This window comes from Haliotis rufescens, unplaced genomic scaffold, assembly GCF_023055435.1.
Source record: "Haliotis rufescens isolate VD_foot unplaced genomic scaffold, xgHalRufe1.0.p SCAF_3, whole genome shotgun sequence".
Lineage (NCBI taxonomy): Eukaryota > Metazoa > Mollusca > Gastropoda > Lepetellida > Haliotidae > Haliotis > Haliotis rufescens.
This window is the reverse complement of record NW_025964001.1, coordinates 32,859,651-32,887,344: the sequence shown is the minus strand read 5'-3', so window position 1 is coordinate 32,887,344 and position 27,694 is coordinate 32,859,651. Positions and strand designations below refer to the sequence as shown.

The 27,694-nt window shown below is 39.9% G+C and overlaps 1 protein-coding gene across 6 annotated transcripts in view; it reads right to left on the bottom strand.

The window, feature by feature from the left end:
• The window catches only part of LOC124120165 (extracellular tyrosine-protein kinase PKDCC-like), a 60,104-nt gene extending 37,864 nt beyond the window's left edge, over positions 1-22,240 (bottom strand). The window contains exon 1 of one of the 6 annotated variants that reach the window (XM_046482902.2): positions 22,108-22,240. The gene's annotated coding sequence lies outside the window, so the exon portion shown is untranslated. Of the gene's footprint in view, positions 1-1,828; positions 1,978-4,856; positions 5,525-5,935; positions 6,578-6,625; positions 6,748-9,388; positions 9,513-22,107 lie in introns of those variants that run through there. The other 5 variants (XM_046482961.2, XM_046482944.2, XM_046482911.2 and 2 more) reach the window with 5 other exon arrangements.
• Between the last annotated feature and the right edge of the window lie 5,454 nt (positions 22,241-27,694).

Here is a 27,694-nt window from a genome sequence, read left to right as displayed (position 1 = left end):
AAATTGAAACTCTGAGAAAAGCCATGAATTGGGCATTCATCGCTCTTATTATTGTTTATGACACAACAGAAGGCGTGTATGTGAGAGAATTGAGGTATTATGTTCTAATGCTCAAATCCCAGGCAAATAACTACCTGACCGCTGCCCCTCTGCCACAAAAATTGGATTAGATGGCGCTCACAATGTAAAAGGAGTTGCACTTGCTTTCTCGCATCAAGTAATAAAAATCAGCTCAAATTGGTAGAATAAGAGTCTATTCATCAGCAGCTTTCGGATTTATGATTCTGCTTGCTGGTTTTAATTATCAAAGGAAGACGTACGAAACTTCATGGAACGCTAATGGTTTCCAAAGGTCTGAGTTTATTTGCAGAGCGATAAACTTACAATATGGAGGAATGTCTTACATAATATACCACAAAGCCCCTTGGGTTATCGGTGCATTTAGGCACCACTTTGTCAACCGTTTACAGAGCATATCCCGTGTACACATACTTCCCGGGCTGCTATCCTCATAACTAATCTGTCATCTTTGACACACAGGACTGATGTAACATGTCTGACTTTGGCTGCCCTAGGTTCTTTCCAGTGTCTGGCCACTCGAGGCAAAGAAGAATTGTTTTTAAGTTATGAAATCTAATTATAATAAGGACTATTAGGGAGGACAGTTCCCTAAAACCGATATGCTATATGACAATTGGTAAGTCTTGCGTCACAGAGGAAAGCCCCGGGATTGATTCAAATGCCAGCGACTCAAAATGCGGCAGTCCATCAGGCATGCAGCGTCGTTATGTGGAGCTGACGTCCTGATTATAGAATATTTACAGATGTAAATCTCCTGTCACACCATCCATCTAACGACATATCTGTCTGGAACATCGGAGAGACAGGCAGCGCGCGAGACCTGCATGGCGAGCGTTAGCACGCACTTCATTAGACTCACGACGTGTATGTTTCGCATCAACGTAACGGATCGTCATATTTCTGTCATGTTGAACATGTAGCTTCGGATTCCACACACAGTACCGTGTTGGATAACGAGCGTGTTATTTGAAACACTGGAGGAGACAGATCCCACTGCATGTCAAGCATTACACTTTATCTGAATCCACATATGATAATAAATACGTTAATATTTTTTCTGTAACCGAAATGTCAAAGCTCAGTAAGTTAAAATTCACAGCCCCTTTCGGGTCTTTCAACTTCACTTGATTTTGGAGTGTTAAAAATCCCATTCCTTACCACAATTCTCATACCTTGTACATTAACATATATCCAAGTCTGTAGAGAGTTTTGGCACTACAAAAAAGGGAAATGTATCCAGAATTCTTTAAATGTAATAAAGCCGTTGCAACACCTCACTGTAGGAACCAAAGAGGTGAGGTGAAATGGTGTTTAACGTTGCGTCCAAGATTATTGCACTTATATAGCGACGTGCATGCACGTGTGTGTGTTTGTGTGGCTGCTTGAACTAGTCCGGACTAATGCCGATTTATAGTGCTAGCCCAGTGAGATACCATGCCGCTGTTTAACATGAATACCCCACTTAGACACAGTATACTGACTCCGAGCCGACCAGTCCTTGTTTTAGCCCCTTAATGCCGAGCGCCAGACAGGGTAACAACATCTTTTAACATCTTTTGGTATAACACGGCCGATGATCGAACCCCGGACCTTCCGCACTCCGGGCGGACGCTCTACCACTAGACCACGGAGGCGGTAAGGTACCAAATACGATGTTGTGGAAGTTCCGTTCACCTAATTGTTTTCTTAATCTCCCGCCATATATATATATATATACTAGTCTAAATGTAGTGCATGTCAACCCTACCTGTAACTGACGTGTCAGCACGCGAAGCACGTGAATTCCATAGCAACCAAACCGAACCAAACAAATAATTTGTCACACTCTTAGCTCCAGGTTCCGACGCCACCAATGAGCCTCTCAGTGCCAGGATGCTCCCGGCCAGGGAAACAACCAACAAAACTGGAGAGGTAACTGATTGCGCAAGTCTCTGGCCATGGCGCACAAAGCATTGTTAATGGACTTGAGCAAAGCCGCGCAGAGTAACAGAAGTGACAGCCAAATGCATTAGGAAAATGAAACCTTGCCCGATGCGAAGTCACGCGCGGGCGATATTTTACATCTTGTTTGGAGTGCCATACATATTCATTTTAAATCTGACCAGCCAAACGTTATTCCACATGCATATTTTGAAACTAAATCATCCGTATTTGCTTCTCAGATCCATGCACGAAGTGCAGCCTAATTTTGAACGGATGCCTCACTGGGATAACATTACAACGCATGGACACTCTCAGCCATTATCATGATGTTTGCAAATGGTTGAGTTGGAAAGATAACAAAGTTGTTTGGATTGTGACGTCACCGCGTTATCGAATAGCTGTTGTCTTATTCGGAATTATTGTTTGTCTGTTCAACTTATGTTAAATGTCAAGATGACAAAAACTACACCCAGCAACCTCGCACGCATGCCGAGTAAATCAGTGTTACCCAAGTTTTATTTCTTAGAGATGTTAATAACTGTGTATATCAATACAAGATATGTTTAATCACTCATTCGCAGTAAGTCTTTTGCCCAAAGACGATGTATTACTTGAGGGAAAACGAAGGTTTAAATTAAATTAAATGTTTACATTATGTCAAACAAGGCCAACGCAAGAGAAAACAGCGGGGAATGCACATTAGAATGATTTCGTTTATCACGTTTGCTATACTATCCAACATTTCGTTTCTCTTTTAAAGACATAATGCATGTTACGAAGGAGATTGAAACATTGAGAGAGTTACCTATTTAAGTGTATATTGTTATTGTCAGGCCATGTCTAAAACAAAAGGCCAAATCAATAAAGAGCGAGCTCTATAGGAAAATGAAGCTTACCTGCCTACGGCGTCCCCAAATGTAATTACAAACCGACAGACGAGCTCAACGATAACTAATTTTCCTCTCACGGTTAATACTATTTACTACAAAATGGCGGCAACGTTCATCGATTGAGATAGTAGTCACGTTGGTACGGAACGCTTTTAGCTATTTTGGTGGGAGTAATTATACTGTAAGGACTAAGTGTTGCATAATTGAAGGTTAGTTTTGTTTCAAATTGACATCGGGCATTAGTGTACATGATGTTCGCAGTTAACCCTCGGATAACAAGTGTGTATATATGCCATTGTTTGGCCCATCGATGTGCTGGCATAGCTGATTATCGTTTAACATAAAACATGCATGTTTGCACTAAAATTTAATATAATTTTAGCATTGTTATGAAATATGTATCATGATATATTGTAAGCTAACAAGCATGAGCGCTGGTTCATAATTAGTAAAAAAGAAACGTTTTAACAGGTAGAATCTTAAACCTTATGCAGTAAATCAATTTATTTAATGCATATACTAAAGGAATTAATAAACACTTTTTTTTAAAAGAAACACGTCCTGTAAATATCAGGATTGTAAATATTTATGTTCTGCAATCGAACATCACGTTATTTACAGCAGGTGTGAGTAAATATTATCCGAATCTTGAAGCAACATATTTGCTAGATTTTTTTTGTCTTAATGTTTGCACAGCTTAGTTTATCACATCTAAATACCTGCACTGAAATTCAGGCCTCCTTTATCCAAAAGAAATATGTTTGTATAGATTTAAATTATGACACTCGACTCTGTTGAATGTTCTATCCTACCATTTCAATCTCTAATAAAACGCAAGTGGACATGTTTGCACTGCAATTGAGCTTTTATTTACAATTTGGATTCGTCTTCTGCAAACTAGAACGGTGTGGTAAGCTGGTGGTTAAAACATCGCCTCGTCATGCCAACCCCTTGGTTCGATTCCCTGTGATGCCCATTCTTGGTGTCGAGATATGTTTCTTAAAACTACGTAAAACAAGTCACTCCCTTGATGCAAACTGTTTGAGGTAGCAACCGATCATGCAGTAAAAAGAAACTTAGATGTATAAGCAATATTTGCTGAGACTAAATGATAATCAAAATTTGTGTAGGCGCCGCTACACAACTATACCCTTGCTAAAAGATTAGTTAATCCACACAGCTGTAAATCACTCTGCATATTGAAAGCAGTAGTATAGCGTATACCATTCACTATTAACTTCTTTAGGTTCCTTTTACTCGGACATTAATGTGAGATATGAATTTTACAAAACATCGATAACATATTTTCATAAAAATGAAATTGGTTTCATCGGCATTTGTATTAGGACATAAAGAATCCAATATATCCTTTGTTTAAATTCCTAAAATCTGTAACATCCAAACGTGACATCACTAGCTGCTGCAGACAAAAATCTGCAAATCTGCAGAACAATTTCCTAAATTCCAGATTAATAAATAGGATGAAGCTCATGTATGCAATTACACAGCTTGGTCTAAGTCTTCTATACTAAATCAAAGATAAGAATTCACTAAAAACAGCAGGTCTATTGTCCACCGGGTTTCATTCATGCCTCTAAAGAGTACCTATCTGTTTGGCCTAATGCACAGAACGCTCCTACTGGGATTTCCCACGTGGAGAGATGCCGATTTCTCCTTGTGAGACTGAAACAATTTCCTTGCGAGGATCAAGGTTTTATCTTCTGTCGATCAAATAAAATGAAACAATTCTATCAAGTAGGCATCACGACTAAGCTAGGTCTAGTAATAAAGCCATTAGGCTCTGCCCTAGATGGCTTTGAATATACCAGCTAATTTCCATTTTCACGACACCACACCATCGCCAACACAACACAGAAGATACTATACACAAGGCCAATGACATTAAGGTCTGAGAGACTAGCGAAAATAGGTTTCAGAAAGCAAGGACATGCGACGATTTACCGGTTTTGAAGGAACATCTTGGTTGGCAATCCTCGTACGGTCTCCTGAGACCTCATGTCAGGGAGAAAGACTGAATCTGCCCACAACTATGCTTTATGGCGATTTCATGCTCGTCTCCGGCCTGCCATCTCCTGTTGTGAGCCATCAATTTCACATCACAAAATGTTTATGCTGAATTATCTATCGATCGTGTTTGAGCCTGGAGCCTGCGAGTAATGAAGAGCGAGAGAACGCTGTCGACTGACGGAGGAGAGTGCGATCAGTGCCGAGAGAGGAGGCGGCCACGACTTCTTCTACAGGGATCAGTGAAAGATGTGCTCACTATGTCCTCTACATGTTGTAATCTGTGGAGGCATGTGAATATAGTTTTCGAGGACAGTGCGGGAACTGGAGCTTAAGGATTTAATCCGAACATGGAGTCCACGAACACTCTAAGGCAGCGAGATGGTTCGCGAGGCTTTCTAATCGTAGCTAGCTCCTATAGTCATTCTGTCCCTTTCATGTAGAGGACGGAAGGGGTGATTTTTCATTCTTTAAAATTCTTACTGGTTCAAACTGACTAGAAAACTGACTAGAATAAATAGAAGAGTGGCGTTTCTCAGCCCTGCCAACAGCATATGTTCCTAATTTCCCGCGCCTGTGTCGAGAAGCAGACGACAGAACGTCAGTTGGCGCGAAGAGAGCCCATGGTTCATTACAAGCGCCCACCATCGAGGTAATTGTGCCTGATAATCAAAACCAAGTTGAGAGCTCATATATCATCAAGTAAACAAGGCGCCGGGCTTGAGGGCTCACTGGCGAATCTGAAAATAGGCCACTTGCTTCAATGCGAGAGGGGCAGGAAAAATCGCCCTTTACTATCGAGAGGGTTTCCCCACGGGCATTAAACCAAGACGCGTGCTAGTTGCAGATTTCCCTCACAGAACAAACAATTTATACCCTGTGCATAACACACCGAGAAAATAATTCTAGTCTTTCATTCTCTCGTTTCACGCTCCTAAACGCACATGGTTGAATGGGAAGCAAATCAGGCGTGTGGTAGTTTACGACTGGGGAATAGAGCAACGATAACACCTTACCCTCAAGTAGTGGCTGTAGTAGACTCCGACTGCTAACCAATCTTGTTATCCAATGATTTGATATACTCGTAGAGCACGCAGATCCTGGACCGAGTCCGGGCGTTATGAGCCAATATATCACAGTGGGAATATAACTCAATACTTTACATGTAAACCATCCAGTAGAGAAACAGGAAACAAACCAACAAATCACAGCATGGACAAGCAAAGGTCATATGGCAGACTATGTAAAATGATCCTTCCAAACTAGCCGCCAGCTACCTGAGTAATACAACTCTGATCGGAATTTCACTTGTTCAAATTAGTCGGAAGGTGGTTGAGTAGACCGGAGACCCGACCAAGTCACTCTGGTATTATTTCCTCTTCCAAACTGTTCCCCCGAGGTAATGGCAGTCACACGTGGATGTTGAATAAAAGCGTAAAATGTGAATGGGGGATTGAGGCAGGTTTGCTAAAGATTGGTTTGTTGTCAGAGGCTTTCCCCTTTCTCCGGGAGATCTCCAATGTCTTGAGACTCCCTGAGCGTGTCTCGGTGCTAAAGTAAACTGTGGCGTGTTGGTGGAGCCTCGGCAGGCATGTGTCAACGCTACTTACCAACACCCACCCCGTTACGGCGGAGCATGTGGCTCGTATCAGACAGCGAAACAAAAACTTTGTTGACCCTAGGGTCGCAGAAAACGCGTGACAAACCTGAGTTTATCTTTCGGGACTGGGGTTCGACTCAGCCAATGGAGACGCCTGTTACACCGCCTCCCTCTGTCACCGCGGCTCTCCACATCAGCCGGCCCGCTAAATTGGTCTAAAGAAATTCGTCAACGCTTGAATTATGTCAACAAATGCCCATGCTCAAATACACGAGGTCGGACAATCAAAAGCGGTTAGGCTGTGAATCGCGTGTCAAATTTGTGAAGCAATAAAAACTAAGGCCCTCCTCCCTCCTACGTCCTTCTCACACGGTGTGTCGAGCTGCGGATACCACTCCAGCTACATATCCATTCCTTCAAACATATCCTTTATACCGAATCATTATATTCATCACAGTGTATATTCCGCATTTTCCTAACACTTACATTGAGCTGATGTTAATGGAAACTTTTCTTTAGTTGTTCTGGATTTGGGTTTTTCTTTTCTTTTTTTCTTGTTTTTGAGGGGTATTTGAGGGGGGGGGGGGGGGGGTCTGAGAAAAATAGAAATCACTGAAGTACAACAAAGTAGTATAGAGACATTGATTACGGAGTGTACACCTGAATAATAAGCTCTGCAACATACAAAATGTTTATACATCCCGAAACTCGTGAGGTTATTCTGGTGTCTTGACCGATTAAAACCACGTCTGAGCGATTGTAATAAACTTCATCGTGTGTGATAATTTCCTTAATCCTGTACAAAGTGAACAGATTTTATTTGAGGGAGGGGTGGGGATCAGGTTGAAGTAATTTTGCAATTGAAATTTCATGGAATATCGATTGATTGAAATTGATTTTAACAATCAGATAATTATCTGGGGACATTACATCCAAACTTTGCTAAATTGGTCAGTAACCTTATGTACGAAGTGCGACGAATGATTTCCCCTGTGTAAGCAAGCTGGTGCTGCAGCGGTTGACAACAAAGGAGAAACTGATACTAAATGTACCGCGGCAGGTAGGGCATAAAAAAACCAAATTTATCACTTTGTCACCCATTTCCCTCTTTATCCAAACGAGAGCATGGTTTGTTCAGCCCCCGATTAGTTCAGATCAATACGACGCTAAACCCTTTCTCGGCTCCCAGATAAACAAATGTCCGCACACCAAACACGCAACCCAGCAACATCGATAGAGAGAGACATCAGCTTTCTGTAGGTTGTCAACATGTCTAATGGTCGTATACACATTAGGGGCGAAGACTTTGGCATGCCTGGCCAGAAAGCTGTACAGATATAAGGATACGGTTATAACGCGATGGTGTAGTCAAATTGGGCAGGAAATAAGAAATCGAGGTAGATAAACTTACTAAATGGCAGATAATTGGACGTAGTTTTCGTCGACTTCATTTATTACCCATCACGACCCCGGGGATATCATTAATTTATTTGGCAGGTACGTGAAATTCAATACAGTGTGGTTGTAATTTGATTGAAAGTAGAGTAATTATGGGTGGGGGTAATAAGATACATGTATTTAGGCATAACCTTTGCATTTTGTATATGTCGCAACAGTGTGGACAAAAAACAACAATGAAAGTCAAATCACACATTATGCTAATTGGTACAGACGCATGCCACACAACACCAATGTACTTACATGCAGCTGTACTCATTAATGGGCATTAGGATGTCTATAGTACTGGGCATGTTTCACGTTATTTCGGACATATTTTCAACTTCGGAATACGCATCAGGGAAACCCTTACTTTTATGTTTTGGAGAAGGGAGTTTTCGATACAGGCGGGGGTGAAATCATACATGAGTATGAACCCACAGTAACCGTTGTGGCAATAGATAGTGATAGCCTCAGATAGTGAATGAATGTTATTTAACAATGCAGTTAGGAATATATTACCATGTCAAGCAACCAGCCAAGTCACAAGCCTAACCACCCAATCCCAATTTTAGTTGGCTTTTACGACATGCATGACGAAATCAGTTAGCTTTTGCTTTAGCAAAGTCATTCGCAAAGCCCTATGAATTATCAATGGTTTTGTTTGTTTATTATTTAACGGCACACTCAGCAATATTCCTGCTAGAAACTGTAAAATATGTGTTTAGAATGTACATACGTACGAGACATGACCGGGAATGTGTACAAATCCAAAACGGAATACACACTTGGTGTGTTTTTCTGTCTGAACACGTTTAGGGTCTTAACACTTGAAATGAGCTATTGTCTCACAGCATAAACACCACCTGAACACAACATCCCCATAATCTAAACATGTTTAAACATTTTTAGAATTAAAACCTGTTTAGGTTCTAGAGTTTTAACATATTTAGAATTTAATGACAGGACATGCATTAACCAATGCAGCTTCCTGACCACCCGACCCCCGTTAGTCGCCAATTACAAGCATGGGTTGCTGAAGACCAGTTCTGAGCCGGAATCTTCACGGGACTGTTATCAGCGGTATTCATTTTTACAGGAACAATAATAATTGTCACTGTTGAGAATCAGATTTCGCCTCGTCACATCCTGCACCTTGCTAAATCAGTTTCGTCTCGTTGCGTTGACAATACCATAAGTTATACTGCTCTCATATGTTAACATGAATTTATACCCCAGCTGTATATCTTTGAACCAAACAGTATTGGATAAATATAGTGGAGTGACGAGTTCCTGTCTTTTTGTATAAATATTAGCGATGAAACTCATCCCTTAGAAAAAACGACATAGCTCGCGGAAATATCTAGTTGTAGGCCTAGTGTATCATAAAGGAACTATTTGACATGTATGTGTAAAAACGTGGGCTACTTACGGCAGTGACATATCGGGCCGTGTAGGACCGGAACACAGAGAGGAAACCTCTTGGCGGAACACTTGTGCAAGTCGTATGCAGCATGTGATAACATTCAACTTCAAGGATTCAACCTCATATGCAGTCTAAATTCAGGTCATTATTACTCACATGCACCACGTGATTATAGGCATACGGGATGGAAAGCAAGAGACAAGATCGCGCATTCTGAATATACACCAAATGAGAGCTTCATACATATTTACAAATGTACATATAAAATGTGTCACAGCGTGATAAAAAAAACTTCTGGCGGAAGAGTAACATTCTCCAACTTTGTTTTTATAAATAGATTTATTGCTTTAAAAAGGTGATGATTTAGCCGCAGAACACATGCCTGGTTTTTTATGACAATGATTATCCGAGCACGTGTGCTATATATTCTAATGGAAAAAAATAATATAAGGAACGCATGTAGAATTATGTGAACTGCTGTGTTCAACATAAAAGCCTCATGCCAACAAAACTAAGTAACCGAGAGATATGTTAGTTCTGTCATGGTGTGTGTTCTTTACACTGTCACACAATCCCTGCGTATCTTCAGGGTACGCCTGATATTTTATGCCAAACACATGTTTCCCTTGGCGGTCCCTCCTTTTCTTCAACGAGCATCTATGTGTAGATTGAGCAGAACGAAAAATGCTCACCCTGACTACCTGCGACAATATAAACCCGCGGGACATTCCGGCATTCCACCTACAGTGCGCATGCGTCAGCATATCATTATTTCCGTTCCTCGCGTCTTGAAGTGTTACCATAAATCAGTGACTATTATCGGTTTAGTTTTTATCTACCAAACCACTTGCACATGGGCATGGGAAGCGTTGGGATGCCACTATGTCAGTAAACAGATAAATGGTCTAATTGAAGATAGCACCCCGAGTGCCAAGTGTCAAGTGAGCTATTTAGCTAGGCGGAGATAGGATTTGAAGCATATTAGAGTTCAATTCCAATGTCCGAACAACTCCATTTCCCATTCACGTGTCATGAGGATGGAAAGAAAAGTTCACAGTATGTAACAAGGTCGTGCATTTTATATCTAAAACTTTTGATTGACAACATTCCTTTGTAGTAAATGTGTTACCTTGGTTACACAGAAGAATTTCGGCTACATGTTTTCAAACGTAGTTAGAAGCACTAATACGTAGTTACTGCAGACACCGCATGTCGCACATGGTGAATGCGTGAGTGAGTTGGGTTTAAGAACACTTAGAGCATTGTTACAGTTGAATCACCATGACGTAGATCCCCTGCACGATGTTGACATGGAAAAATTGCCAAAGGATCAATAATCGTATAATTGTTTCCTGGCATGATAAGGGACACACATCTGTACGAATGTTGCACCCAGTCTTTCAACACATTTCTCTTTCTACCAAGATTTCAAAGAGCATGCATGCGACTCTTGCACCGAAGTTGTTTGATCAAGGTTACAACATTCAAGACCTCGGTAAAGCTTTCAAAAAGTTTTATGGTAGACATATGGAGGACATTTCCAATAGTAGGAATTGTACAAACGACTATGCTTTATGCAGAAATGTCTGTTGGATATGGAAAAGGTTTTGTCGCTTTATTTAAAATAATTTAATTTTTTTTTTTTTAAATTAAAAAAGACTTTCTGCTTTCACGTGGAATCGAGGAAACTAGACTTAGTTTAGATTGATCTGGACTTGCCTTGGCTGTTAGTTGAAAATAAGAATAGAAATTCCAGTCATGACGCATAATTATGTTGCAACGAGTTATAGTGCCAAAGTCACAGGTGAAAGGATTCAATTTGCCGCGTCTTTGAGCTACTATTTGATTGAACTTTATTTCATTTTCATGGGTTCCTCGCGTCAACCGTGTGTGAATGTGATTAGCTGGTTATTTAAAGTTATGAATCGCATCTACTCGGCATTGAGGGTACTGCTCGGCTCGGAGACAGTATACTGTGTCTGAGTTGGGGCATCCAGGTTAAACTTCGGCATGGTATATCAATGGCCTAGTATCATAGAACTGACATTAATCCAGACAAGCACGCGCACACCAACGCTAGCGCGCGTGTGTGCACGTTGCTTTATGCGTGTAATAATCTTGAACGCGATGCTGAACCCCATTTAACCTCACCTCCACCTATCAAACATTCATGGCATATTTAGATTAACACAATTACAAGTCGCCCTGTATGGTTGAGGATGTTGCAAGTTTGCAGAACCCCAAGCCACATTGGAACAGCTGGACATAATTGCGGATGATGCCATACTAATGTTACCTGGACATACTTGATCTCTGCACTGGCCAGCTAATTTGTTGACGATTGAGTTTTGAAACACATTCTTCATTAAAGCCTGTTTTTGTTTGTCCGCCAGTCTCTCAATCATTTACTTGTACAACAGCGTCAGAGTAGAATTAGTTCCACTGTGAAATAATAATGGGCAATGTGTTAAGTCATGGGTACAAATGTAAGGGAGGTCACTACGATCGGTCCTGCACTGAACGAGCACCTAAAATGCGACAGATTCTTTGAAATTGCTGTTATGGTCTTCCCAGAATTATACATCGGAAATGTATAAGCGTTTACTAAATCCAATAACATTCTTTATCCGATGACACACTGGCGTAAATTTGGATTCAACCATCAACTCAGACGCCATCCCTGTAGGTAATCAGCCCCTGCAGTATATCATTCGGTAGTTATCGGCAATCATCGCCAATTCTAAAGCGAATTGGCCTGAACTCTTCGACCGAGAGTATTTTCTAACAATCAATCGACTAATTTAGGAAATCGCGCTGCTTTATTATCACTAACGTTACCAAATCTCCTGAAATAATTTGCTGCTAAATGTGATTTGGACATCTTTCAAATTATCGCCTTCTAATTCAAGTGTCTGAGATAAACACGGATGAAAACCCTCGCCGACAGACGTTAATCAGGTCTTCGATTTCTGACCGTCCTCTTGCCGAAGGTTCGGTTGTGATTTGGGGCAGATTATTCCTAGATTGCAATAGCGTATACAAGCGTGGCCGAACTCTGCGTCTGGTGCATACAACTGTTTAGGTCTGCAACGATACCTGTTGTCGTGATACAATGCGATATAAAATCGATAATGAAGTTGCGAAATGATACATGCATTATGGAATGAAACGTGTGTAAACTGGGGACAACCATATACGTTTCACAATTTGTGTCCGTTCCATTTGTCTTCTGAAGAAAACTTGTTTTCAAAAAGAAACTAAACATAGTAGCTGAAACCAGATACCACTATTTAAAGGGGTTGACGAACGACATTCTAGACACAAATTGAGTAAGTTTAAACTGACAATGGCTTCAAACATTATTCTGTATATACCGTCAGAAATTAGTATTGCAAAATTAATTTTCCTGCCTCATTACATGTTATATTTTTTTAGCAATAGGTGACTGGTATCGTGGCACCAGATATCGCTATGCGTCGAAGCTGCAGTTGATCCGTACATCCCAAATTCTATTTGACCCGAAACATTGTTATCGCAGATGAAGTGAGGTAAAATGACGTTTACCTACACGAGGTTGAAGTATTGCTCTTATATAGCGACTTGCAGACGCGAGGTGAGTCAGGTGAGGTGAAGTGAAATTGGGTTGATTTGAGGATTATTGCTCTTATACAGCGACGTGTGTACTAGTCCGGATTTATTGTACTGATACATTATGAGATACCAAGCCGCACTTGTAACATGAACACCTTATTCAAACTCAGTGTACTGAGTGTACGACCAATCATTAGTTTTAGCCCCTTAATGCAGAGCGCCAGGCAGGATAACAACAAGTAGCATCGTTTAACGTATTTTGAAATGACGCGTTCGGGGATCGAACCACCAACCTCCCGCTCCCTGGAAAGGCGTTCTCTCCATTAGACCTTAAAGTCAAGGTCACTTTCCTTCTGAAAAATGAATAGTACAAAATGTAGGTTGGATAGCCTTGTAGTTGAAGCCTTCGCTCGTCACATGGAAGGCAGGGGTTCGATTTCACAGATTAATGAAATGCGTGAAGCCGATTTCTGGTGTTATTCGCCGTAAAAATACTGGAATGTTGCTAGAAGCGGCGTAAAATCATAGTCACTCACTCATTCCTTTATTACGCGTGAATAATGATCATAGCAGCCCTAAAGCTTGCAAATATTTCATTGGAACTATCATCCAGGCAGACGTGTAACAATCAATAGACTGGATTAAAGTTATTTAGGGCTGCGTCTGATTCCTCCCAATTCAAACTGAAATCGACCTTATTTCGACACACTACTGAGGCACTGCAAACCGGTCGTTGAAAGTATGTGCTGCTGTACATTTCCCCATTGATATGTCGACCATTGTTCCTTGCGCTCACTCGGCATAAATCGACAGGCGGGGAGACAACGGAAGTGCGATGTGATGAGACGGTTGAATAGGGGGGGAGTGGGTGCTGGTTCGCCGTGCCTAGGAAAGTTGATGAAGAATATTTGGGTTTGCTGTCTAGCGCATTGAGAGAGAAATCGACCTGGACATTGGATCTGATACTCCGAAAGGGGGCTTGGGCGCGTTATTGACTGGATCCGATGTATTGAGTGCATGAATAGAATCTGACCGGCGAGAATAATCTGTTATGCAATCGGTGGGCAGATTAATGGGGGGATACTAAAACGACGGAAGGCGTCCTCATGCGCAGAGATTTCTGAATTCCTCGTGGTGTTTGCCTATTGAAAGGAACTATCAAGAGAGACGAAATGGACCCGACATGTCACACGAGTGAGTGAGTGCTTTGAGTAATGCCGAATATAGCAATATTACTCAGCGTTCCCGCCGAATCCATCAGATTTTCCGAGAGTCAAATAATTATCATAAGAGTGCTCTCAATGGGAATAATATGTCCACTTGATTGGTCACAATGGTGAGGTAATCAAGCACAGACGAGATACAATGTGAACTCTCAGTTCGGCAGCATGTAAGTAATTGAATCTGGGGTCGGGTCCACAGTGATCTCAGTTACACGACTTCCATATTAACGTAACATAGCCTTGAGATAGGTATAGTGCTAACTTCGCTTTGTGGAATGAACACTTTTAAATCTATTGTCAGTATTGTGATAAATGTCTCGGTATATATAAGTGCCAAAGCTAAAAATATCCGCGGGTCGTTGCTTCGAATCGCCGATTACGATTTTTAGTTTGTAACCTGTGTTTTACTGCAACCATTACAACCACATGATTCATAACAAGGCCGCGGCAGGGGTGGTCAAATCAGTTATTACACGTTGTAGTATGATGTGGACAGATGCGTCTCCTAGAGATGTCAGGTCCTGGGTTCAAATCCCACACTCACTCTTATTATGGTCCTTTGTATTTCAGACAGCCTCCGTGGTCTAGTGGTAGGGCGTCTGTCCCGGAGAGCGATCTGTCGGGGGTTCGATCCCCGGCCGCGTCACACCAAAAGACGTTAAACTTGTTGTTACCCTGCCTTGCGCTCGTCATTAAGGGGATAAAACAAGGACTGGTCGCGCGGAGTCAGTATAATGTGTATGAGTAGGGTGTTCATGTTAAACTGCGGCATGGTAACACTATAAAATCGGCATTTGTCCGGCTAGAAAAGGCAGTCACACCCACACCCACACTCGAGCATGCACGTAGCTATATATGTGCAACAATCTTGAATGAACACGACCTTAAACCCCATTTCACCTCACCGCAGTATTTCAGAACCATACCTGTTCATATGGGTTCCATCAAACTCGCAAACGCCTGTGGCCTGTGTTACTTTAAGCGAACCACTTTCATTAGTTGAGACGCCGTACATATATAACAGAAATACTGTTCAGGGAGGCCTTAAAACATAATCATATTACTCATGCATGTTAGCCATTGAAAACACCAGAGTCCTGTGAAAAGTACGGGTTGGGTACTTGATAGGCATCGGGGAACCAGTATGCTAATAAAGTGCTGCTTAGATTGTGCCCTGGCCGTCTGAGGAAGGGTAAATCAAGTAACTTTCCGATGCCTTGGTACGACAATTACCTGCTCCAATTCCGGTACCTATTACATTAGGTGGCATTCTTCCCTTTAGAACAGTAGGCTGTCTCACGGCTGAAGCAAACTAAACCATTCTTGTTTTGTTATTCAGATCGCACAATAACAATTTCCAGAATGTGGCACTAGGAACGGGCCTATTTTGTTGCCAATGTGACAAAACAAGACATCGCGCGAGTCTTACTCTTACCCCTCCTTAAACAAACTCAGATGTACTTACATATGTGGTTTAATCATGAAGCTGTTGCAGGCTGATGGCATATGAACACCTTGGCGTGTTGATAGAATATACCATTAATTATGAGCAGCGCCGTATGAACATATCGGCATATCACTCCTACCACATATGTTAAAGGGACGTAAATATATTCAGGAAAAGGATGCATCAGATTGTGTATAAGTCTTGTCTTCATCGGATTGATACACTGAAGCGGCAATATAGCTCTCCTGGCTATGTAGTTGTCAGTTTAAAATGTCAACAAACGACCGTCATTTAACAAATGGAGAAATATACTTGCCAAAGTCCAGCTCCCTCAGTCTAGCAATTTCAGAGGAAAAGACGTTTACAGAACCAAATGTGCATTAAGAGAGAAATAAAGAACTTGGTCAAAACAAGGTCAATATTTTAAATACCACACACACAAAAACGGAACGTGCCTGCTGTGGCGGTCATATTGAATATGGCGTTCAAATCTCTTGAGTTCAGATGTCATCACTGGTGCATGGAAAAAGAAGCTTCTTGGGTCAAGTGGTTTCCGAGGAGATGATGTCCACAGTGCAAAGATATGCATTTGGAGAAATTTAAAAGGTGATCAAAGTGCAAAAGTCAAATATAGGTAAAAATTCAGAAGATCACAAAACACGGAACATACCAACTATACTTTCATTCTGTTTCGAAAAGGATTTGCAGTTTAATCGTCATAAATAGGGTTTTATATATAGCTGCCACATTGTAATTCGGATTAAAACGACCTCCTGAAAACATTACAGTTGGAGCAAGCACGTGTTTTAGTTTCATTGGGCCAGTTGTATTTGAGAAACGTGTGACGCACGACTGCACAAAAGGAAACAGCCCACGACATTCGTAGTGTCACTTGACTTTCAGGCTGCTGAGCTGAAAATATTACATTTTGTTTGTTGTCCCTTGTCATGTCTAAATTATGAGATATTGGGACATTTTAGTTACATGGGGTATGGTAATACATTGTATGACTAAATATAGTGACACAAAGATCATCGTGACCTTTCAAGCCAGGAGCAACACCAGAATGTATCAGTTACCACATGATTAGATTGAGTCATTCAGTTTAATATAAGGACTTAAATTCATACAGCAGATTTTCCTTTTATATTTGACATCATGCAGTCTCACTTTCCTAAACGGTTAGCTTAAATAAGTTGAAATGTTTTATTCATTCTTACATTCAGAAAATAAACACCAACTTTTAACGCAATATATACAATCACGCAAAGCATATAAATCACGACTTAAGATATACAATTTATACATCTTGCATAATTTTCAAGATTTCGTCGAATTCGTTGTAGTGATTTACATTATGCTACAAATGGTTGAAAGGGGATACTGTTTCATATATTTAAACTCCGACGTGTAACCCGACCGCTTTGGCCATGCACTGGATAGTCTGATCCATTGTTTAGCTGTTCATTTGCAGACTGCGATGTACAACAAACTCCACACATTCACTTAATCCCCATTACAAAGTTAACAAGTCCATGTTTAAACGTGGTTTAAATTAGCAAAATATAAAAATATGTTGATACTCTCAACTTGATAACACGCATACATGTGTTGATTGTCTGAATTTATATATCATTCTCGGTGTCTAAAATGACACCTCATATTCAAGAAAACGTATCAAGCCATACAACTACTCCCGGGAATTCAAGTTTTTTAAGCCCAGGGCCTTATAACGAGTTGTATCCTCAAGATTAAGCTCTCGGCTTAAATACGAAAAATGTGCAAACACGACTCAAAATTCCATCAGTTTTATTTAATATTTCAACTCTTTTCAATTTCAAAGGTTCACGAAAACAATATTGCGCCACTATAACACCAACACATCATGAAAAACATCTGAACTAAGGGGACCAATATGTTATATACAAAGCTAATCAACAGTCTGAAAAAGTCCAGATTATCCATGTAATACCGTCACATTCCACGTGTTTCGAAACATCCAGTAAGAGTTGATCACTCGAATATGAAGATGCATATATGAATCATGTACACATATCAACATTACGAATACCGTTATTTCGTCATGGTATGACCATTATGTGATATGTTGCAATGACAGGCCAAAGAGACAAAAAATGAATTCAATAATAATAATAATATTAAAATTTAATATATTTCGAAAGGTTTAATGAAATTATGGCATCAAATTTGAAAATTAAAATGTTCTATTACCTGAATATTCCATTTAGGATCATTTAGATACACAACCTTTTTAAAAAATAAAATCATAAAATGTGGCAAACATTGCTAACATGCCATGGGCCATAAGGAATATAAGATGAGAACAGAAGCTAGGATAGGACTAACCTTTCCAAGATGACTACTGTATTTATTATTCACTGGAGTTCAAGGAGTCACCGTATGTACATTGTTAGAATAGAGTGTTGAATGGACTGGAATTATTATTTAACCATGCATATAGAACCCATTATCACCCATCGTTCTGTAAAACAGCAGAGCCCTATCGTGGTTCTGTAACACACACACACACACACACACACACACACACACACACACACACACACACACACACACATATATATATATATATATTATTCGGATCTATGGAGCTTCGAATTCTGTACGTCGCCATGTGTTCAGTTTCAAGACGTTTATCACGAAGCGTTATAAACTGTATATTTCATTATTATTGCCAATAGTCAAATATATAGTATGATTAGTAGAATTCATTACATTTAGGCTGCACTGTATTAAGTAGTGAATTTGTAGAAAGCCACGGGTATCTGATGTTCAATACAGCTGGTAGACATCATCAACTGATTACATATGGTCATCCCTCGAATCTGTAACAAAGTGCTCCCTGTAGAAGACTCCTCCCTGTCACCGTTGTGCGTAATGTACATACAGGAACATATTTTAGTTTAGACAATGAGCATACATGTGGCAGTTAGCCAACGCAGATTGTATATGCATGTGTTGCGCTGTATGGTCGGTATGCTTCGGGCATAATTAAATATTTGTCTGATATTTGGAAGGATGTTTATTTCGCACAGGGATGAATATATTGATACCTTTGTCGAAATTGTGTCGAAACCTTTTCAATTGAAGAATTCCACATTTCTGAAATTATAGAAAGTTGTAATCAAGAATGTCTGTAATCACACGAAATGACACTCTTGATATCAAGTGATGTCACATCAGATATACCCATTATTTGGTTGATCAGGGTAGTTGTAAATCACGGGACGACATCACGGGGGGTGATGCTGTCAGGATTAAAGGGATTTTCTTGTTCATGTCTAGAATTCTATTTGAAGTAACCATATATTTCTCAATGCCGTACAACAAAACCACACAGGCGATAGTGCACGCGTGGTTGTGGTCACCTGGGGACAAATAGATGTTTAACATGGTACCGATGTACTGCTTGAATATTAGGTAGAATTCACATTTTTAATCTCTATCTCCTTTGATGTATTTCATCGAGACTTGGAGAGTTCAGTCAATCCCCACCCTGTGTCCTCGTACAGAGGAAGTAGTAAGTGCCTACTGTAGTATTTATACTTACGTCTAGTTGTTGTTTTAAGCCGCACTCAGCAATATTCAGCTATATGACTGCGGCGTCATGCTTACATTAATGTGTAAATTTGACAGTAATACAATTATGTTGATACTGTATAGAGACTGCATATAGATCGTGGAATGAAAATAAACATGTAATAATTACTCTTACAAATGTCAGTAATATGTAGAATTTATGACTACCACGATCAAGCCAAAAGAATATATTCTGAAATTGTTGTCTATGTCAGCATAACAAATGTGTAAAATGGGTTTTTATGGTACCCGAACTTGTAAAACTTGCAAAGCCTGTTTTCTCTGAAATGCCTATCCGTTCAGTGAATTGAAGTTGTGGACTAAGGCGATCTGGACCGAGAAGTTACTAACCCGTACAAACCTTACACAAACACACGTTTAGAACACGGTATACTGATATTTTGATTTTAATCATAAAACGATAAACAGCCGATTACAAGGGGTGGCATGATGTACGTTAAACGTGGCAAATACAATTCAGGATAACACACATCAAGATAGAACTGGTAAGTCAGTGATTTATTAACGACTTAAGTGTGAAAGACTGAGCTGAGAAAAGTGATATTTTTATTGCAGTGAACATAACACTTGACATTTCACTGGAGTGAACATAACACTTGATATTTTACTGCAGTGAACATTGTCATACAAGAGTTACCTCCCCACAAATTGTCTCCCTTTATCGTAAATGTCCATCCCGTACACAAACTATTGACTTCATTTTGCGTTAGTTCCACATTGCAATAATATTATTGCTTTGCAACATAATGACAGATGTCATTTATGGAGTTAATATCGCTTCTTGCCCTTTGTTATTCTCTTGAAAATGTTTCGTTATAAACTGTACAATTTTTCATTTAACCCATCAATTGTGACTGTTCGTTTCGAAAAGCGTGTTTTCTTTCGCTTCCAACAGCGGTCTCGTAGATTTGAAGAAAAAAAACTAAAGTTAATTTTTGTATATAATCATATCCAAACGTATGATAAAGAATTTTATTTACCTCAAATATATTTTGCTATTTTTGTTTATATTTGTTAAGATTTTGCAAACACGGAACTACTTTTTAAGTCGTAATTACAAGGAGTGATTAAACGTTCCTTCATGTTAGGTAGGGAGAATTTACGTTTCAAGGTTTTACATTTGTAATGAAATATTTATTTTCCCGGTAGACAACTACACAACAAGTATAAAATAAATGGGATATTCCATGTGTCTCGTGAAATATCACGTTTCTCTCATCTCATGACAGGAGGAAAGGAGATATTTTCACGAGTGGCTATACACAAAAAGTATATGATAAATAGGATACTCCGTGTGTCTCGTGAAATATCACGTTTCTCTCATCTCGTGACAGGGGGAAAAGAGATTTAAATATCTCCCTTCTCCCCAGTCACTCGGTGAGAGAAGCGTGATATTTCACTGGACACATGACATATCCTCTAAACATCTCATGCCAAAACGTAGATGTTCAATCTTATCCGTGGATGACGTAAGCATCGAACATGCGGACAACCCATAACATTGGTTTACATTTAGTGCTTAGTGAGATGTTTACACTGTTTAGATTGTGGCATGGCAGTGTTATTTATTGTTTAACAATGATTGTAACTACATTACATTGTTTCTTTGAGATTCAGTAGAAGTTCATTGCATTGTATTTGGACGATGATTAGTTGCCAGTTTGTTTGTTTGTTGTTTAACGCCGCACTCAGCAATATTCCAGCTATATGACGGCGGTCTGTATGATGATCGAGTCTAGACCAGACAATCCAGTGATTTACATCATGAGCATCGATTCACGCAATTGGGATCGATAACATGCATCAACCAAGTCAGCGAGCCAGACCACCGATCCCGATAGTCGCCTCTTACGACAAGCATAAGTCACCTTTTATGACTTTTATAAGTCACAAGCAAGCATGGGATGCTGAAGACCTATTCTACCCCCGGATCTTCACGGGTCCACTATTGAGTACTGCCATTGTCATTGCTGTGGCGTAATTTGTACTGATTTGTAAACCTAGTTAATTTTGTAATACAACTGTTGATTGTATACCATTTGTTGTTTGTTTGTTGGTTCCACACTAAATTCATTTACTAACAGATTTGTCGGTTAGCTAATTCTTCCACTTCGGGAGTCGACACGTTACAAAATTCTCCTTAAAACGGACATGTCACTAGTCACATTAGAAATTAGTCGAGCAAGCTGAAGTTTCTTGAATCGGCGACTTATGACTTACATATGTGTTGTTACCCCTACTATATAAAATTATATATATAGTAATAATTAAATAAGTGGAGTAAGATTGAACAGTTTTAATTGGCTGTCGCTTTCAACTCGTACCACGTACGAGTCTCATCAGGCCATAACTGGATAACGGACATGAAGTAGTATGTATATATATATAGTTATTAGATACACATGCAGTTACTAATTTAAAGTGAGTTTACATTGACACTATCATAACATCAACAGTCAATTAAACCCATGCTAACACAGAATAGAAGGAAGACTTGGATACGCGTCCACAGAAAATATTTATCTGTTATATAAGAACCATTCCCTTACATTGTAAACAATTTACCGATGGGTAGAATTAGTCATTAATATCCTGTTGAGATAAATTATTCGTTCTTCAATCATTCACAAGAATCCCACGATTTTGATAATTAATGAAAAACGAATCATTATATGTGTTCACATGGCTTGAAATATGATAATGATATACTCTTAGTAAGGTAGGTAAGCAATATAATGTGAAATTCCTTCCATTGTGCTGTTCACGTAAAGCCCATTCAACCACCAACAGATACGACAATATTTTCACATGACACGTTCACTCACCTGTGAAATCAAAGTAATTTTCCTCCACTTTCAAACAGAATAAACTTCAGGTAATCCGTAGTTCCTAAATGTGGCTACCGAACCGAACCAACAATTCCAGTCTGCCTCACATCAGGGCAAAAAGTAGCTTTGTGCGAGCAGACGATAGAATGCCGACTTCGATTTGTACAGGTGAATTTGATTGGACGAGCGCCTCTCGTGCATCACGTGCTACAGCGCTCTGCTGTCAAGAGGATTGGCAGCGAGGGTGGGATCGCAGGGTATGGGAGGGGAAGTTGTCATTTATCATACTTGTTAGTTTAGAGGTAGGCAAACGATTTTATGTGGTTGCTGCCCGCCCATTTAAACGACAGTCAGTGGGTCCCGTACAGTAAACACGAAAAGATAATCCTGTGCTTAGAAAGACGATTGACCGCGATTAAATGAAAGGAGAAAACCCGAACCCGCCTGATGCTTTAGCTAAGTTGACACGTACGTAATCAATTTCAATATCCGACCTCAACCACCACGGTTGTAACTGACAAGTCTGGATAGTTAATTTTTCATGGCGCAATCAGAACATGTGCGAGGTTCCAAGGCAATTTCAAGTCAGGCTTTCCGTTTGAATTCAGGCCTTTCTATTTAGGCCGTGAACTTTTTTCGTCTAATTTCCCATTTCCTTCACAAAGTGCTTCTAAAATTTGGCCTCATTTTGTTCGCTTTTAGTTGTTAATTCAAGTTATTTGCCTATCCGTTTGGGTTATGTAACAGCACGTGAAGTCACCATTACGAAAATTATCTCTTGTCTGTAAAAACACGACGCTATGAGTCAGCATAATGTTAAAGGAAAATCCACTTTTATCATCACGTTGAGACCCAAACTTGTCTGGTTTTCGTCAGAGTAAAACATTATGTTATTGATTTCAATACAAGATACAATGAGGACACATTTTTTCAAGTTTTTGACAATTAGTCATAGTGTTTCATTCTCCTCGTGACGTCATTCGTCCATTTTTCCATCAATACTACAGGGGAACAAGCAAACATACAATTTCACCCTTCACACTTGAAAACCCTTCCTAGCTTCTATTCATAAATGCATTGTAAAAGAAAACATATAAAATATGAATAACCACCTCCAATTATGCAAAAGATGTTTCAGAGTTAAGTATTTTTTCTGATCAAGGTCATAGTTCCAAAATATGTCTTATTTTCTTCTATTTTTCTAAATAATTTTGACTTCATAAAATAAGACTAAACAATATATTTTGTGTATATTACCCAATAATTTGTGTACTAAAAGTCCATCTCAGTCGGCGATGATTTACGCCGGCCTTCATTGACAAGTTTTGTGAAAGTTAAGAAAATGTGAATCTGCAGATTGTCGTTTTACCTCGCGGGTACAATCTGATTATATAAAAACAGAAAAGAACTCCATTGTTGCTGATATAACCATGTGTGATGTTGCGATTGAGAAAATGTGTTACTCAAATTTATTACAATCGCGGTGTTTCCCCTTAGTAATGATTTAAGGCCAAAACAAATTGATTATTTGACCAGCGGGATCGCCTTCTCCCGAGTTGCCTTTAGTTTGCGTGAGGATTCGGGTTAGAATTGGTCTTCACCAACCCATGCTTGTCGTGAGAGGTGACTAATGTTTCTTTTGTTTGTTTGTTGTTTAACGCAGCAATATTCCAGCTATATGATGGCGGTCTGTAAATAATCGATTCTGGGACAGACAATCCAGTGATTGATAACGTGAGCATCGATCCACGCAACTGAGATACGATGACATGAATCAACCATGTCAACGAGCCTGACCACCCGATCCTTTTGGTCGTCTCTTACGACAATCATAGTCGCCGGTTACGGCAAGCATGGGTTGCTGAAGACCTATTCTACCCCGGCTCTTCACGGGTAGGTGACTAATCGGATCGGGTGGTCAGGCTCGCTGACTTGGTTGATGCATGTCATCGTATCCAAAATGCGTAGGTCGATGCTCATGATGTCAATCTAGAATGTCTGGTCCAGACTCAATAATGTAGAGACCGCCGTCATATAGCTGGAATATTGCTGATTTCGGCGTAAGCAACAAACAAACTCACAAACAAACCTATACCTTGCTTGTAAATGACCGAGAGAGTGGTGTGTTATTAACTACTCGATCGTTTTTCTCGGGCTTACCAAATAAGATGTACCTTAACATTTAACAGCCAAATCATGCCTACTTATAGATATATTACTTCAGTGGTTGGTGAAATGGTTGTATGTACAGTTAAAAAAAATATAATAATATCAAAAACAAAGTCAGTTCAAAACCATTATTTTATTCCGAAAAAAACCCAACAAGTACTCGTGTTAGTCGGACAGCGTTACCCCAGTACTCTTGTTAATCCAGACCTCGTTACTCCAATATCAATTTTAATCCAGACCTCGTTACCCCAGTACCCTCGTTAATCCAGACCTCGTTACTCCAATATCCTTGTTAATCAAGACCTCGATACCCATGTACCCTTGTTAATCCAGTCCTCGATACCCATGTACCCTTGTTAATCCAGACCTCGATACCCATGTACCCTTGTTAATCCAGACCTCGATACCCATGTACCCTTGTTAATCCAGTCCTCGATGCCCCTGTACCCTTATTAATCCAGTCCTCGATACCCATGTACCCTTATTAATCCAGTCCTCGATACCCATGTACCCTTATTAATCCAGTCCTCGATACCCATGTACCCTTGTTAATCCAGTCCTCGATACCCATGTACCCTTGTTAATCCAGTCCTCGATGCCCCTGTACCCTTATTAATCCAGTCCTCGATACCCATGTACCCTTATTAATCCAGTCCTCGATACCCATGTACCCTTGTTAATCCAGTCCTCGATACCCATGTACCCTTGTTAATCCAGTCCTCGATGCCCCTGTACCCTTGTTAATCCAGACTACGTTACCCCAGTACCCTTGTTAATCCAGACCTCGATACCCATGTACCCTTGTTAATCCAGTCCTCGATGCCCCTGTACCCTTGTTAATCCAGACTACGTTACCCCAGTACCCTTGTTAATCTATATCCAGTTATCCCAGTTCACTTGGTAATCCAGACCTCGTCACCCCAGTATCGTTGTTAATCCAGATCACGTTACTACTCAGCCCCTATTAATCAAGACCCCGTCAATCCAGTGTTCTTGTTAATCTAGAATACGTACTCCAGATCTCTTACTAATCCAAATGACGTTACCCCAGTACCCTTGTTAATCCAGATGACGTTGCCCCAGGACCCTTGTTAATCCAGATGACGTTACCCCAGTACCCTTGTTAATCCAGATGACGTTACCCCAGGACCCTTGTTAACTTAGACCTCGTGTGTCCAGTAACCATGTTCAACACATCGTTGTTTTCGGGCTAACGGTCGCGTTAAGAAAATGCCAATATAATATTGATGTATAAATACTGTTGCACATTTCATACGTGTCTGACATTTCCAATGACAATTCGCCTGCTGTGTGAAGCGGTGTTTTACATTTATCAGAAAGCGTTTGTGTGGGAGAGGGAATTCACAACTGTTTTATATCTGATGGTATTTAAATACTGCTGTATAACACATAACACAGGAAACGCATCGGGACAACGAAAAATGTACTATTTACAACATATATTTGATGCATTTTAGCTATATTAATTTGTTGATGTATCTTTTTTTATGTATTTCTATATATTTTACAACTATTTCGAGAATAACATGTTATACGTTCATTTTTCCTGAACTTGAATTGTCACCCAGGGTCGTGTAGGTTACAACGTCAAAAACAAAAATCAAAAGTGTGTGTTGTTTTATGTTTTAATGTTACATGACAGTGTCAGTTAGGGTCCAGATATGGTTAAAATCAAACAGACTTTTATTTTTGGGTGTCAGGTATGGTAAAAAATCCCATGTAGTTCCTTAAATTCGACTGTCAGTCTGGGTCAAGCTATCGTGCAGGTTATAGAAGCAGGTCGTTTTCATGATTTTCTCGGATGGTACAAAATAGTGACACGGCACTGTAGCTCTCATGGACATGTAACCTACTGTTTATAATGTGACTAGCCACTGATAGCCACTTAACAAAATGTGCTGTCAGTGGTCATATTGAACATCGGATTCATTCGAACATTTTAAACAAATTCAGGTATCATCAATGGTGGAAACGGTCCAGTGGTTTCTGAGGAGAAAATGTTTACAATGCCAGGAAATCCATGTTGGGAAAATTTACAGCAAGGTTCACAGTTCAAATAAAGGTAAAATTTTCAAATATACCCACCCGCACCCCCAATTTTGAACATATCTGTTTAGCCTCAGAGCTAACTATACAAAGAGGAAATTTCATTACATTTTGGACAAAGAATGTCTGAGTATCGGCCATAAATAACATTTTCAATATGGCTGCAATGGCGGCCATGTTGAAAATAGGATTCGAGCATCTTGGATGTCATCATTGGTGAGAAAAAGTATGTACAATTTCAGCTTCACTGGTCCAGTGGTTTCTGAGAGGAAGACGGACGCGGACAAGCAGTCCATGACATCAGCTCACTTGGTTTTTAGATCCGTGATATGTCCGGGTTAGAATATGTCTTCAGCAACCCGTGCTTGTGAGAAGAGACTAAAGGGATCGGGTGGTCAGGAACACTGACTTGGTTGATGCATGTCATCGTATCCCAATTGGGTGGATCGATGCTCATGATGTCAATATCACTGGATTGTCTGGTCCAGACTCGATTATTTACAGACCGTGTGTGTGTGTGTGTGTGTGTGTGTGTGTGTGTGTGTGTGTGTGTGTGTGCATGCGTCTATATTTCGTTTATGCACAAAGCAATAGTAGCGCTACAACAACTAACCGGCAAGTCTATGTTAAAGTAAGTAAAGGGAGTTACCGCCGGTCCGCTTGTCTCCAACTGCGGGTAAACACGTTGTTTTTTTCGGTGGTCCCGCGGACTTTGAGTTAAGGAGGTGTCACTGTGTATCCTATTCCTTCTCCACTGATGGACCTTTCGGAACATGCGATGGCAAAAGAGTTTCCTGAATTAGCTGTAACTGCATTGTTAAAAAAATACCCCGAATAATAAAACGCCTATTTGTACATTTCGACTGAAAATAAAGTGACTACGTAAATGTGTAAATTGGTGCCTAACAAAATATTTTCACCCTCCTAGATGAATAGCGATAGTAGGGAAGCCATGACGGAACATATTTTAAGTAAATAAACATCCATTAGGATTTGAAGCTACCTAGCATAGCTTTGTTTTCTTGCTTAAACGAGAGAAACGTGGCCCTAATCAATTAACCGTATCTCAAAACAATTTTACTAAAATAACAAAGCTGGTTTAAAAACTAACGATCAACACTCCAGATTGTTTGTGAACGGTTTTTCAGTCAAGCACCTGTCTAAAGAGGTGATTGAACCTAAAAATAAATCCTGAAACAGGATTGAAAAAACACGTTCTCTGGTCCATTCTGTTAATGCAATTAAACACGATATGGTAAGTGTTATCTGAATGAGAAATTAAACGGGCATATCGTTATTCATTTTTTTTCGTTCGTAACCATGATTATTTTTAGCATTATTGTAAACA